Source organism: Lissotriton helveticus, chromosome 3_1, assembly GCF_964261635.1.
Source record: "Lissotriton helveticus chromosome 3_1, aLisHel1.1, whole genome shotgun sequence".
Taxonomy (NCBI): Eukaryota; Metazoa; Chordata; class Amphibia; order Caudata; family Salamandridae; genus Lissotriton; species Lissotriton helveticus.
In genome coordinates this window covers 544,853,390-544,868,093 of record NC_136061.1, presented here as the reverse complement: position 1 = coordinate 544,868,093, position 14,704 = coordinate 544,853,390, and the positions used below count along the sequence as shown (strand labels likewise).

The 14,704-nt window shown below is 46.7% G+C and overlaps 1 protein-coding gene across 2 annotated transcripts in view; it reads left to right on the top strand.

Annotated features, from left to right (window-relative positions):
- Window positions 1-14,704, top strand: part of HSPD1 (heat shock protein family D (Hsp60) member 1) — a 171,373-nt gene that overhangs the window by 88,746 nt on the left and 67,923 nt on the right. The gene's annotated exons all lie outside the window — the stretch shown is intronic.

Genomic DNA, 14,704 nt, shown 5'->3' with positions numbered 1-14,704 from the left:
TTTCTTCTCGAGTTCCCTGTACCTTTTCTTTGTTCTTTCCTTGTCTTCTCTTTCTCTCTCTTCCCAGCAATGATTCCTTCTAGGAGCTGGATCCGCACCAAACCGTTCTTCCTTCCTGTAGAGTTCTGCCAAGCCTGCACTGCGGCCCTGCACATGCTGAGTCCGCTGCGCCTTCTGCAGTCACGCTGGCCCTACCGGCGGTGTAGGGTTTCTCGTGTTATTACTGGAGCAGGATATGAAATGCCGGTCTATTTCTGTGCAATTTAAGGAGTCAGAAGCCAATGTGAAAACAGTATGGCCTTCTGAACGTCTGTCGTTACCTCTGCCAGTGTTTTTACGTGGCCTGGCGAGGGATCGGCCTCAGCGTCTGGAGCCTTTGTGTAAATTGGACTGCTTGTTTGGTTCGTTTTCCCCTGCTGGTCTGCCCTGCATCTGATCCCAGGGGGCTCCTATTTGTATTAGTCCCGGGCAGTCCCGCCTGACTTCCTGTGTCTCGCCCGTGCAGAGGGACCGGAAACACTCAATCCAAGAAAGGTACGTTGCTTGCAGTGGGGTACAGTAACAGTAAACACAGGGTTTACTCAAGAATATGTGAAGAACAAACACCTGGTTCCATGGTGGGAAGGGGTTGTGGGCTACATTAAGTAAGAATTCGCGTGCACGCAGTGCATTATGGGGCCTAGTTGTTGAATGGTGTTGCTTTCCCTGGTGGCCGTGGTGATATCGGGCTTTGCTAGTCTGCCCTTGGTTTTATAATTTATTTGTGTATCAACAGCATCTCTTTCCACCCTACCCAGTGCTACAGCGATTTACTGTGGAAAGTGAACAAATAACCTACATTTGAAGGAGGCCTCATTTTAAAGATGTTGATATGAAAAAGCATGTATCGCAGACAGCGCTGCCCTGCCAGCCTCGACTGACCTGACCCATGTTATCCATGCAAGGTGCCCTCCATTCCAATGTAGAGCGATTCACGTCACGCGCATTAGCTGACTGGCTGTAAAATGACGCACGCATTTTGAAGTTGGAAATTATTTTACTAGGAACGCATACTTGCTTCACTATTAAAAGGTGGAGCAGCCTGATACACTGAGGTATACGTGCTTGCAACTTGCTTCCCGGTAGACGTATGAACAGTGCCGACACGCACCATTTTTTTCCAAACAGATTTTATTGGGGTTTTTGCATATATGACGCATCACAGTGGTCTATTAAGTACAGTCAGTCAAGATATTGTTCCCCATAGGACTTTTACTCATCTGGACCATGATAAATGTGAAAAGCACAAAATATTAGTATGGGTAGTTTTACAGCTGAGGAAATTCAGAGGTGTACTAAAAGCACGTTTAAGAATACACACGGTTGAACATGTTAGTAACTGCTCAAACCTGGGAAAGAGGCTACATTTGTGCAAATGGAAGTTATGTAATTTCGAACATCTGCAAAAGACCTTTAAAAGCCTCCATTCCTGGTCAATACCTCAGCGTGACGTCTGAAAAATATGTTAAGAGGTATCGTAGGTAAAGTTCTGTGTAACATGGATAACCCATCCTTTCGTATTGTAATAGTGGGTAACATTCACCAGGCACCAGCTCTTCACTGCGCCGTACGTGGAATACCAATGATGTGTTGTGGGTCAGCAAATCGGTATTTTAGGAATCAAAAACTGTAGTCGACATTGAACCTTAGTGACACGTTCTTTGCGTCACACTATGTTCCTGGGAAATATTTTTTGATTCATATTAAGATCATGTGCAGTAGCAAAGAGAAGACATGGTCAGGAGCGTTGAAGGTGGCAGGGAATAGACTTTATATAACCAGCAATGCTGCCATTCTTACCCAGTCTTGGTTCAGCACATTCGCTGCCAGGGATCTCACACCCCCTCACCCTCACACCCCCTCACCCACCTCACCCTCACACCCCCTCATCCTCACCCTCACACCCCCTTATCTTCACCCTCACAACCCCTCACTCTCTCACCCTCACACCCCCTCACCCTTACCCTCACACCCCCTCACCCACCCTCACCCACCCTCTCACCCTCTCACCCCTCTCACCCACCCTCTCACCCCTCTCACCCACCCTCTCACCCCTCTCACCCTCTCACCCTCACACACCCCTCTCACACCCTCACCCTCACACCCCCTCACCCTCACACCCCCTCACCCTCACCCTCACACACCTCACCCTCACACACCTTCTCACCCTCACACCCCCTCACCCTCACACACCCCCCACCCCCTCTCACCCTCACACCCCCTCACCCCGGTCACCTTCACCCCCATCACCCTCAACCTCCCTCACCCTCATCCACCCCCTCACCCTCACACCCTCATTCCTAACCCCCAATCTTCACCCTCACCCCCTCACCCTCACAACCCCACACCCTCCCCCTCACACACCCTCATCCTCACACCCCTCACCCTCACACACACCCTCACACCCCCTCACACTCCCTCACCCTCCCTCACCTTCACACCCCCTCACCTTCACACCCCCTCACACCCCCTCACCCTCACACCCCCTCACCCTCACACCCCCTCACCCTCACACCCTCGCACACCCTCACTCACCCTCGCACACCCTCACTCACCCTCGCACACCCTCGCACACCCTCAGTCACCCTCACACACCCTCACTCACCCTTACACTCCCTCACCCTCACACCCCCTCACTCACCCTCACACCCCCTCACTCACCCTCACACCCTCTCCCTCACACCCCCTCACCCTCACACACCCTCACAGCCCCTCACCGCCCCTCACCCTCACAGCCCCTCACCCTCACAGCCCCTCACCCTCACACCCCCTTACCCACACCCCCCTCACCCTCACACCCCCTCACCCTCACACACCCTCACACTCCCTCACCCTCACACACCCTCACCCACCCTCACCCACCCTCACCCACCCTCACCCTCACCCACCCTCACACCCCCTCACTCACACGTGCACACCCTCACCAGCATAGCATAACAAAACATAGCATAGCATAGCATAGCATAACAAAACACAACATAGCCTAGCATAACAAAACATAGCATAGCATAACATAACATAACAAAAAAAGCATAGGATAGCAAAACATAGCATAGCAAAACATAGCATAGCATAACAAAACATAGCATAGCATACAAAAACACAGCATAGCATAACAACACAAAGCATAGGATAGCAAAACAAAACATAGCATAACAAAAAAACAGCATAGCAACACACAACAAAGCATAGCATAGCATAGCATATAAAAACACAACAAAACATAGCATAGGATAACAAAACATAGGATAACAAAACATAGGATAACAAAACATAGCATAACAAAACATAGCATAACAAAACATAGCATAACAAAACATAGCATAACAAAACATAGCATAACAAAACATAGCAGAGCATAACAAAACACAGCATAGCATAGCATAACAAAAAAGCATAGGATAGCAAAACATAGCATAGCATAACAAAGCATAGCATAGCAAAACATAGCATAGCATAACAAAACACAGCATAGCATAACAAAAAAAGCATAGGATAGCAAAACATAGCATAGCATAACAAATCATAGCATAGCAAAACATAGCATAGCATAACAAAACACAACATAGCCTAGCATAACAAAACATAGCATAGCATAACAAAACAAAGCATAGCATAACAAAACAAAACATAGCATAACAAAACAAAACATAGCATAACAAAACATAGCATAACAAAACATAGCATAACAAAACATAGCATAGCATAACAAAAGAAAGCATAGGATAGCAAAACTAAACATAGCATAACATAACAAAACAGCATAACGTAACAAAACATAGCATAACACAACCCATAGCATAACAAAACACAACAAAACATAGCATAGCTTGACAGAACACAACAAAACAGCATAGCAAAACAAAACATATAATAGGATAGCAAAACATAGCATACCATAACAAAACATAGCATAGCAAAACAAAGCATAGCACAATAAAATAGAACATAACAAAACATAGCATAGCAAAACATAGCATAGCATAACAAAACAAAACATAGCATACCAAAACACAGCATAGCATAACAATTCAAAGCATAGGATAGCAAAACATAGCATAACAAAACAAAACATAGGATAGCAAAACATAGCATAGCATACAGCATCACTCTGCACCACCACAGCATCACTCAGGGGCACCACAACATCATATGCACTACCACAGCATCACTGAACGCCACAGCATCACTCGTTCGCCATCACAACATCACTCAGCGCCACCACAGCATCAATCTGTGCAACCATTCAACAATACCTGGTTCAAATATGTTCTCTCAATGTTTCAAGCTTTATTACAAATGTAACAAAAAGATGGTAATATTTCACTTCTGTTCTTGGATTTTCGTCACAATAAAATACACTGAACATAATCTTCACAAAAGTTATTTACAAAACTTTAAGCTATTGCTATTATAAATTACAATAACTTTTATTTAAGTATTAATTATTGAAAAAAAATTAAAAGCCATTTTTATTTGTAATATCAATACATGTAAGTCACGTAAATACAACACATATTGCATTACAAATGCTATAGGTGTCACATTTGCGAAAGTTATAACTATTGGCATTGTAAATGACTAAGCTATTAATTTCGCTATTTTCAAAAACAAAACATAAATAAAAAATGTGTCATTTACAATACCAATAGCTCAAACATTCCTAATGCGAGACCTATTGCATTGCAAATGCTTGTTTACTTTATTTTTTGGTTATAAAACATGTATAAACACCTCCCCCCCCCCCCCCCCCCCCCCTCAAAATGGCATAGTTATAATACATGTAGGTTAGTCCCATCATTAAATCTAATGTATTAATTAAACCGACACCAAATTAAATATTTTTCCCTACTTTCTTTAATAATGGATGCAAATAATTTTTAAAGTTAATAAAGCAGCTTTAGTTTTAAAATATCGACTGCCAGATGAGTTAATTTTCCTACCCCAGTGCTCTTTATCAAGGTTATGGAGTCGATTTAACCCTCTTCTCCAGAACTTTGAACCTTGATTCTCAGTAAATTATCTCTGTAATGAAGACCTATATTGAATTTACTCCTGTATCTGAATGCTAGCAGCTCCATGGACCTAGGAGCACTTTATCAAGTAGACAATTTTTAATAATACTTTTTGTTTGTGAATCCTAGGACAGGTAACACACCAACGCAGGTCTTTAGTACACAATCTTCAAATGAAGTCTCAGTCCAAGCTCCATTTACATCTAAAACTTAACATTTATAACTTGAGTTGACTGCATGCCGTAATAGAATTCAAACCTTTTATTTCTACTTATTAACAAAAATCAGAGTCTGGAAGAGAAGCAGGATTTTTTTTTTTATATATAGTTTAGTAAGCTTAACAAATTAAGATTTAAAACTTATTTTCCATCGGGTGTAAATGATTTGACTGCCACTTATCCTCCAGTACCACTGGTTAGAATGTCTTAGATGCAATGGTACCAATGGACATGTGTTCTCCATCTGCAGGGAGATCTTGACATTTTTCTGGTAACTTTTCTCAGACCCCTAACCCCACCCTCTTTCACACACCGCCTGACCTAAGATAAACCTGCCTGTTGGAAAGGGGAGGAGTTTTCAAGAAAAGTTGAAGGAGGTTCTGAAATAACCATGCTTATGGTGTCCACACAAGTAAGAAGCCCTTTGCTCCTTTCACAGGATTTTCTCAGCCCAGGAGACAATCTGTCACTCATCCGGTCCCCAAGTAAAGAATTCATGCACAAAGCATTGAGGAGAGATGCAACCATACCTTGATGCATGGATCCAGCTCCTCATCGGCAGCATTAACACTTACTGTATGGGGTCTGAATGTTTTTTTTGCCCAAAATAACTGGTGTTCAAATTGCTAACCTCAGTAGTGATCTAGTTAGTAATGCAAGATGTCCATATGCCACATCCAACTCATCTGGGATGGTTTATGTATCTTATGGTTGACACTTTGTACACCCAGAGTGTAATATAGCACAAATAATGAGTCCCTAGCAAGGCACTTGATTTGGAAACCACCAGTAAAAGCTCAAAATAGCTCGGGTTTTAAAAACACAAAAAATAGTGCTGCCGTTCATACTTTGCCATGCCAGCATAACCTGCTCTGGCCTTGGGTCCTCCGTTCCAGGCCTTTTTAGGTTTTAACACCTTTAGCATTCCATCATGACTTCTCTGAATATACCATTTGATTCCATAGAAAATGCCTGTCACGGTTTGATATTCCTTTTTTGCAATGCCCTCTAATACAGGAGACCTGGCAGAAACGTGCCACAATGAGTTGCCAGAAGGTCTATAACCCCAAGCCTACTACTTCAAGCAGATTGTATTTTTGTGTAGCCTGTATTATCTTGTTGAATATCCAAGACTGTCTGGGACAGGACGTCAAGGATAATCCTCTATGTTGATGGTTAACCCTAAGGAATCTTTACTCTTTTTCGGGCCTACACCTAGTTTTTCTTTATTGATCATTAAGCCCGAATCATGAGGGTATACCACTGCTCCTTAATTGTTCATAAGTATTTTTTTCGTTCTGTGACAAAAAAGCTGTACCTGTAGTCTATAAACCATGCTGTCCTTGAAGCCGCATCACCACAGGTCTTAAGGAGTTTGTTGAAGTACGCTGGTGCTATGAACATTCTGAACTTAAAAGTATCTGAAGTGTATCTATGAAAATGCCCCTTTTTGACATGGTCACTGTTAGATTTGGGGGTCTCTAGTTGGCAGAGGTAGGTACCTTTGACCAAATTGAGGGACCCTTGCGTCTAGTCCGGATAAGGGGCTACACTCCTAAAATAACCCCTGCTCACCCTCTTGGTAGCTTTGCACGAGCAGGCAGGCTTATCTCGGAGGCAGTGTGTAAAGCATTTTTGAACACATACAGTAATACAGTGACAACACCACAAATGGTCACCACACAGGTTATATTATAAGTATTTTTATATAGACTTGACACAAGACCAAACTACAAAAATCCACAACACTGTACTCAAAAATAGATGTTAAAATGTAATAAAATAGCTCAGTTCTCGCAAGTTGTGAATGCAACACTTTACTCTCAATGTACCTTGAATGCGTAGCGCAAAGAAAACAAAAGGGTCGCAGGGAAGGTGATGCGTCGGTTCCTTACACGCAGGGGAGTGGATGCGTCAGTTCCTTACTGCTGCGCAGGGGAGTTGATTCTCGCTTCCTTACTGTGTGAGGAGGTGAAGCGTCTGTTTCTTACTGCTCTCCGGTACGATGCGATGAGATGGCACCTTGATGCGATACTCTTCTCCGGTGCAATGCGGCAAAATGGCGTCTTGGTTACGATGCGACAACGTTGGTGCGATGCGTGCACGCCCGATGGCCGTGCGGCGCCTTGCTGTTCTTTGGAGCTGCGACGTGCTTCTCTGGTGATGCGACGGCGACCTCTGTGGCGGCGTCCCGCTTTTCCGGTGATGTGCCGCGCTTCGGCGATGCGATCATGACCGCGGCGGCAACACACTACTTGTCGTTGCGTCGTGCTCCCAGCAACACGCAGTCTCTCAGAAGGCCCAGCACAAGAGCAGCCATTTAATTCCCAGTAAGGGAATTCCGGAGGGAATTGGTTGGTGGAGTCTTGTATCCCTGAGACTTCAGGCAGGGGGCAGGCTCTAGTTCAAGCCCTTGGAGATTCTTCGTAAAGTTGATAAAAGCACACTCGGCCCTTTTCTCCTTTCTTTGGCAATGAAGCAACCACTGCAGGCCAACTCCCAAACACACAGCACATGGGTAGTCTCCTTCAGCTTCCTGGTTCTTCTCCTCAGCAAAGGTTCGTCTTGATTCCCAGAAGTGATCAAAGTTCTTGGGTCTGGGTCTCAATATTTATACTAATTTTCCCTTTGTTCTCTGAAGGCAGAGAGGTCTTTGCCTTGTCAAAACCAGTCCTGGAGTACTTTGTTGACAAGACTCCTTTCCTTTCACAGTGTAGGCCAGGGACATCAGACGCACCACAGGAGGTGGAGTCAGCATTGTGGAGGGAAGGCACAGCCCTATTCAGGTCCCAGGTGCAACTCCTTCCTCCAATCGGTATGCAGATCTCTCTATTCAGCCCTGTGCTGACACGCCCTGTCTCATGGAACCCCCCCAGTCCCTGTCACTCAAACTCCAGACAAGTAATACACAACCTAGCAGAGGCAGGCTTGGATACTTAGGCAAGAAAATACCTACTTTCTAAAAGTGGTGTTTCAAACACAGAATGTTAAAACCAACTTCACTAAAAGATCTATTTTATCATTCTGAGTTCATGCATACTAAACCCAAATTTCTACCTATTTCCCTGAGGCAGTTGGGATTATAAGTTATTATAATCAAACTGCCTATTCTGGCCTATGGGGAACAGGTAGCCTTGCAATAGTGAAAAACGAAAATGGCTGTTAATCACTATTGGAACATGCCACACACATCAGGGCGTGTCCTACCTTTTATCTACAATGCACCCTGCCCATGGGCCTACCTTAGGGGTGACTAATATGTATAAAAGGGAAGGTTTAGGGACTGGTATGTAGGTGCACTTGCCGCGTCAGCATGGCAGTACCAGAGTGCGCACAAGCTCTGCAATGGCAGACCTGGGACACACTTTACAAGCTGCTCCGGTGGGTGGGACAATCAGTGCTGCAAGCCCACCAGCAGCATTTGATTTACAAGTCCTGGGCACACGCAGTGCACTGTACTAGGGTCTGACCAGTAAACCAAACAAGCCAATCATGAAGTCACTAATCCATATATCAATTTACCGTAGGGAGCACTTGCACTGTGGCACTGAAAAACAGTGCCCGAAAGCATCTAAAAACAGCAAAAACACACGAGGCAACTGCAGAAAATGGAAGGGAGACCCACGCCAATTGTGCCAGGTCTAACAGTCACCAATACCTTTTACCCGATATTCTAATGTTGACAGAGTGCACTGGGTTCCTGCTAACCAGGTCCCCAGTGCCAGATCTCTTTCTCTAAAACTGCACAACTGTTCTTCTAATAGGCAGTACCTTTTGGTACCCCTATAAGTCCCTAGTAAATGGTACTTGGAGCACGGGTGCCAAACAGGGTCCCCCAGTACTGCTGCATGTATTATGCCACCCTAAGGGACTCCTCATTTAACTCATGTAGACTGCCATTGCAGGCTGCGTGTTTTGGTGCAGACAATAGTGAGAACACAACATGGCACACATTCCCTGTGTGCCATGCCTGCAGACACTGCTTGCAGTGTAGGTAAGTCACCCCATACAGTATCCCTTACAGCCCTAAGTCAGGGTGCGCTATGTATGGACATATTTGTATGAGCAGATATGCCCCTGTGATGTCGAAGTGTATTTTTAGATATCACAAGTGAACAGGGAAGCCATTTTAAGTACATGTGCTGGACACTGGTATTTATAAATTCCCCAGCTACATGATGGCTTTACTGAAATATATGGTGTTTGGTATCAAACAACCGGTGTTAATAGATCCTTCACTAGTTCCAGTGATAGATTTATTAATGCATGCAGCCATAGGGAGCCTTAGAGGTGCCCCCCTGAAAACGTACCAACTACTGGTGTACTCCTTGACTGGTTCTGACCAGCCTGCCATCACAGACTCGTTCTGACCCCCAGGGGTGAGAGCCCATGCTCTTGGGAGGTCAGGAACAAAGCCTCCTCCGTCAAAGGGTATTTTACACCCCCTCTCCAGCAAGATGACCTGTAAATTAGCATTCCAAGGCAAGGAGCATCTAAGAGCCCACTGCCTTTGCTATGTGAATCTGGCTTCCCTCGAAGGTGAGGGTATGCCAACCCTCCCTGACTAGGGCCCATGTTGAGAATGAAAAGGTCTGCCATCTTAGTGATGGCAGAATTAGGAACTCTGGGTGCGTAATGACCCCATAGGAAAGTAGCTCATTGGATACTACCCTACACTCCCATAACACCTCCAAATCTGGTATTTAGGTGAGCCCTTGGCACATGGAAATCAGATCCTGCTGACCTGAAAGGACACTGAAGAGCCGCAAAAGCAAGAACCGGACCAGCGACTGACTTGGCCCAAACCATGACTGTCTGTTTGCTGTACCCGACAATAGTGCCAAAGGCTACTCGTCCTGCAGCTGCCTGCGCCTCCAAAAGCCTAGGATGACATCCAGCCTTCACCTAAGACCCAGGAACTCCCTTGGAGTAGCTGTGCTGCTCCCTTCCTAATGCAGGTGTGAGAAAGTGCCATCTTTCTTTCATTGGTATGCCCCCACTTTTTGCTGAACTGCTGATGTGCTTTGACTGAGTGTACCCTGGGCTCCTGCCAACCAGGTACCCAGGGCCTGTGTTTCTTCCCTAAAGCTGTATTGAAACAAAACCCAATTGGCATCTCTGGCCACCTATCAGCCCCTAGTAAATGGTACCCTAGGTGCCCAGGACCTGGTGATCCGAGAAGACCCCTAAGGGCTGTAGCACGTATTGTGCCACCCTTAGGGGCCCTGTACCCTGACACCCACACACTGCCTTTGCAGGCGGAGTGGCTAAGTTCAGAACTAAACAGTTGACATGGCACACATCCCTGTGTGCCATGCCCACAGAACCCACTGCCCTTGCATACTTCAGCCACCCCTCTAGCTGGGTGCCTTATGCCAGTGGTGTGGGCACAGGTGCATGAGCCCTGTGCCCCTACAGTACCCGGGGCCATTCCTGGGCACTAAGTGCAGTGATGCCATTAAGAGTATATGGTGCTGGGAGGTTGTCATTACGAACTCCACAGCACCATAATGGCTACACTGAAGTCTGACAAGTATGGTACCAAACTTCTAAGCACATTAAACCACACTGATGCCAGTGTGGGATTTAATGTAAAATGCACCAGAGGGCATCTTAGAGATGCCCCCTGAAAACCTAACCTACAATCCACGGCTGGTCTGAGTGGCTGCAGAGGCTTCCACACAACAGACATGTTGCTGGACCCCTGGGTGGAGAGCCCCCCGCTCTCCTGGGCCTACAACAATCCACATCCTGGGCGAGGTACTAGGTCTCCTCCCCCAGGATAGGCAGGTGGAAGTTCCAACTTCATGTCTGCTTACCTGAAACACATGTGGTAGGAGTGTGGTGTGCAGTACAGGTTTACTACCCCATACCACCCACAAATTAATGGTCTTGTGGAAAGATTCAACAAGACATTGAAAAGTATGATCATGGGGCTCTCTGAAACTCAAAAGGAGATGGGATGTCCTGTTGCCATGCCTGCTTTTTGCTCATAGGGAAGTGCCACAGAAGGGAGTGGGGTTTTCACCCTTTGAACTTCTGTTTGGTCATCCTGTTAAGGGACCACTTTGTCTTGTGGAAGAGGGTTGGGAGAGGCCTCTCCAAGAACCCAAGCAAGACATTGTGGACTATGCGCTTGGCCTAAGGTCCAGAATGGCTGAATATATGGGAAAGGCATCCAAGAATCTTGAGGCCAGCCAGGAGCTTCAGAAGCACTGGTATGACCAAAAAGCTGCCATGGTTGAATTTCAATCTGGACAACAGGTGTGGGTTTAGGAGCCAGTGGCACCAAGGGCTCTCCAAGACAGATGGAGTGGCCCTTACCCTATCCTGGAGAAAAAGTGAGGTCTCTTAGTGGACCTGGGCACCAGCAGGACACCCAAAAGGGTTATCCATGTGAACTGCCTTAAACTCTACAATGACAGGGCTGACCTCACCATGCTGATGGTGACTGATTAGGAACGGGAAGCAGAGAGAGAACCTCTCTTCCAGCCCAAAAGATGGGTCAGTGGATGGAGTGGTCTTTTCGGACACCCTCTCTACCCAACAGCAAACTGACTGCAAGCAAGTCTTGCAACAGTTTGCTAGTCTCTTTTCCTTGACCCCTGGTCTGACCCAGCTGGTGTACCCATGATGTGGACACTTGTGATAGATTTTGTTTTTGACAGGGTTACTATCGACAATCCGACCAAGTCAAGGAAAGCATCAGAGCTGAAGTCCGCAAGATGCTGGAGCTAGGGGTGATAAAACCCTATGAGAGCCCCTGGGGTAGCCCAGTGGTTCTGGTCCCCAAGCCTAATCAACTGGGTGGAAAGAAAGAGATGAGGTTCTGTGTGGACTATAGAGGACTCAACTGTCACCAAGACAGATGGTCACCCCATTCCAAGAGCAGATGAGTTGATAGACAAGTTAGGGGCAGCCAAATTCCTCAGTACATTTGACTTAACTGCAGGGTACTGGCAGATTGGCACAGCCCCAGGAGCCAAAGAGAAAACTGCATTCTCCACCCCTGATGGGCACTATCAGTTTACTGTAATGCCTTTTGGGTTGAAGAATGCCCCTGCCACCTTCCAGAGGTTGGTGAACCAAGTCCTGACTGGATTGGAGTCCTTAGTGCAGCTTATCCTGATGATATTGCTGTCTTTAGCTCCACCTGGCAGGATCACCTGATCCACCTTGGGAAGGTTCTACAAGCCCTGCAATTTGCAGGACTGACTATCAAGGTGTCCAAATGCCAGATTGGGCAGGGCACTGTGGTGTACTTGTGCCACCTTGTTGGTGGAGGCCAGGTCCAACCCTTACAACCCAAGATCCAGAGTATCCTGGACTTGGCAGCTCCAACAACCCAGATCCAAGTTGGGGCATTCCTTGGCTTGACTGGATACTATAGGAAGTTTGTGAAGGGATATGGGTCCATTGTGACACCCCCCTCACAGAACTCCCCTCCAAGAAAATGCCCAAGAAAGTAAACTGGACTGTTAGCAGCCAAAAGGCTTTTGACACCCTGAAAGAAGCAATGTGCTCAGCACCCATTCTAAAAGCATCAGACTACTCCAAGCAGGCCATAGTGCAGACTTATGCCTCAGAGCTGGGGATAGGAGTGGTCCTATCCCAGGTCAATGAGGAAGGCTAAGACCAACCTGTTGCTTTTATAAGCAGGAGGCTTCTCCCCAGAGAGCAGCGCTGGAGTGCCATTGAGAGGGAGGCCTTTGCTGTAGTTTGGTCCCTGAAGAAGGTGAGGCCCTACCTGTTTGGAACTCACTTCCTAGTTCAAACTGACCACAGACCTCTCAGATGGCTAATGAAGATGAAGGGGGAACATCCAAAACTACTGAGATGGTCCATCTCCCTACAGGGGATGGACTTTGAAGTGGAACACTGACCAGGGGGTGCCCATGACAATGCAGATGGACTTTCCAGGTTCTTCCACTTAGACAATGAAGACTCCCTAGGGCAAGGTTAGTCTCATCACCTTTCGTTTGGAAGGGGGGAGGGTTGTGTGAGAGAGTGCCATCTTTCGTTCATTGGTATGCCCCCACTTTTTGCTGAACTGCCGATGTGCTTTGACTGAGTGTACCCTGGGCTCCAGCCAACCAGTAACCCAGGGCCTGTGTACCTTCCCTAAAGCTGTATTGAAACAAAACCCAATTGGCATCTCTGGCCACCTATCAGCCCCTAGTAAATGGTACCCTAGGTGCCCAGGGCCTGGTGACCAGAGAAGACCCCTAAGGGCTGCAGCACTTGTTGTGCCACCCTTAAGGGGCGCTGTACCGTGACACCCACACACTGCCTTTGCAGTACAGAGTGGCTAAGTACAGAACTAAACAGTCGACATGGCACACATCCCTGTGAACCCACTGCCCTGGCATACTTCAGCCACCCCTCTAGCTGGGTGCCCTATGCCAATGGTGTGGGCACAGGTGCATGAGCCCTGTGCCCTTACAGTACCCAGAGCCATTCCTGGGCACTAAGCGCAGTGATGCCATTAAGTGTATATGGTGCTGGGAGATTGTCAACTTACCTCTCGAAGTGGTGGTCGCACCTGAAGAATCACCGTCCCCGAGTCTGCAGCCTTCGTTACCTTTTTTACTTTCCCCATTGAGTAACATCGAACGCCCAACGGCTCAAAAGCACCCTGCACCCAGCCGCCAGAGTGCCTCTGGCCGTGCACCCTGTGTCCAATCCTACTTCCCGATTTGCCCTGAGCAAGTAACCAGGAGCCCAGCTCCCACAGCCGCGTGGCCTGCTAGCTAGCAGCCACCAACCGGAGGCCCCCTGCCCCTCATTGGAGAACATTGGGCCGAACTACCTCTGCACCCGGCCGCCCCTGTGCCGCTGAGGGTGAACCAACTGTACCTACCTGACCCTGGGGGACCCCATGAGTCTATGCCCAGAACCCTAACTTTCCCAGTCGAGTACTCACCTGGAATCCGGTAACTCACTTACCTGCCGTTGGATAACATTGACTGGTTTGACTCAATCTTTTAAGTGTGAAGTTTTGAAAACTTAAAATATTCCCATGAAATCAACCGAATTCCGAAGTGCTCACCTGTGATCAGGAGAAAAGCCAGTACTGCATCTTGTAGCCCAGTACTGAACCGCAAAAGTAATCCTAGTCGGGTTTACTAGTAACTTACATTTTCTGCATAGGAATCCAGTGTGGAATGTGGAAGTTGCCTTGGTATAAACAAGTATTGCCATATGGCAGTTGTTTGTATTATATATTTCGGTATTTTAAATAAATGCATTAATTTCCATTCTCTTCAGCTCTTTAATAACAAGAGCTGTAATGTGGTTACAAGCAGAGAAGAGCTTGTGAGTTCTGTCTTGAAGGGACCTTCCTTCTAATTATGATTTGAACAAGAAGTATTTTTCAGTGGCATGTGTATCTAGATCACACTGCTACTAGATTATGCTGCCATTTAGCAGTGG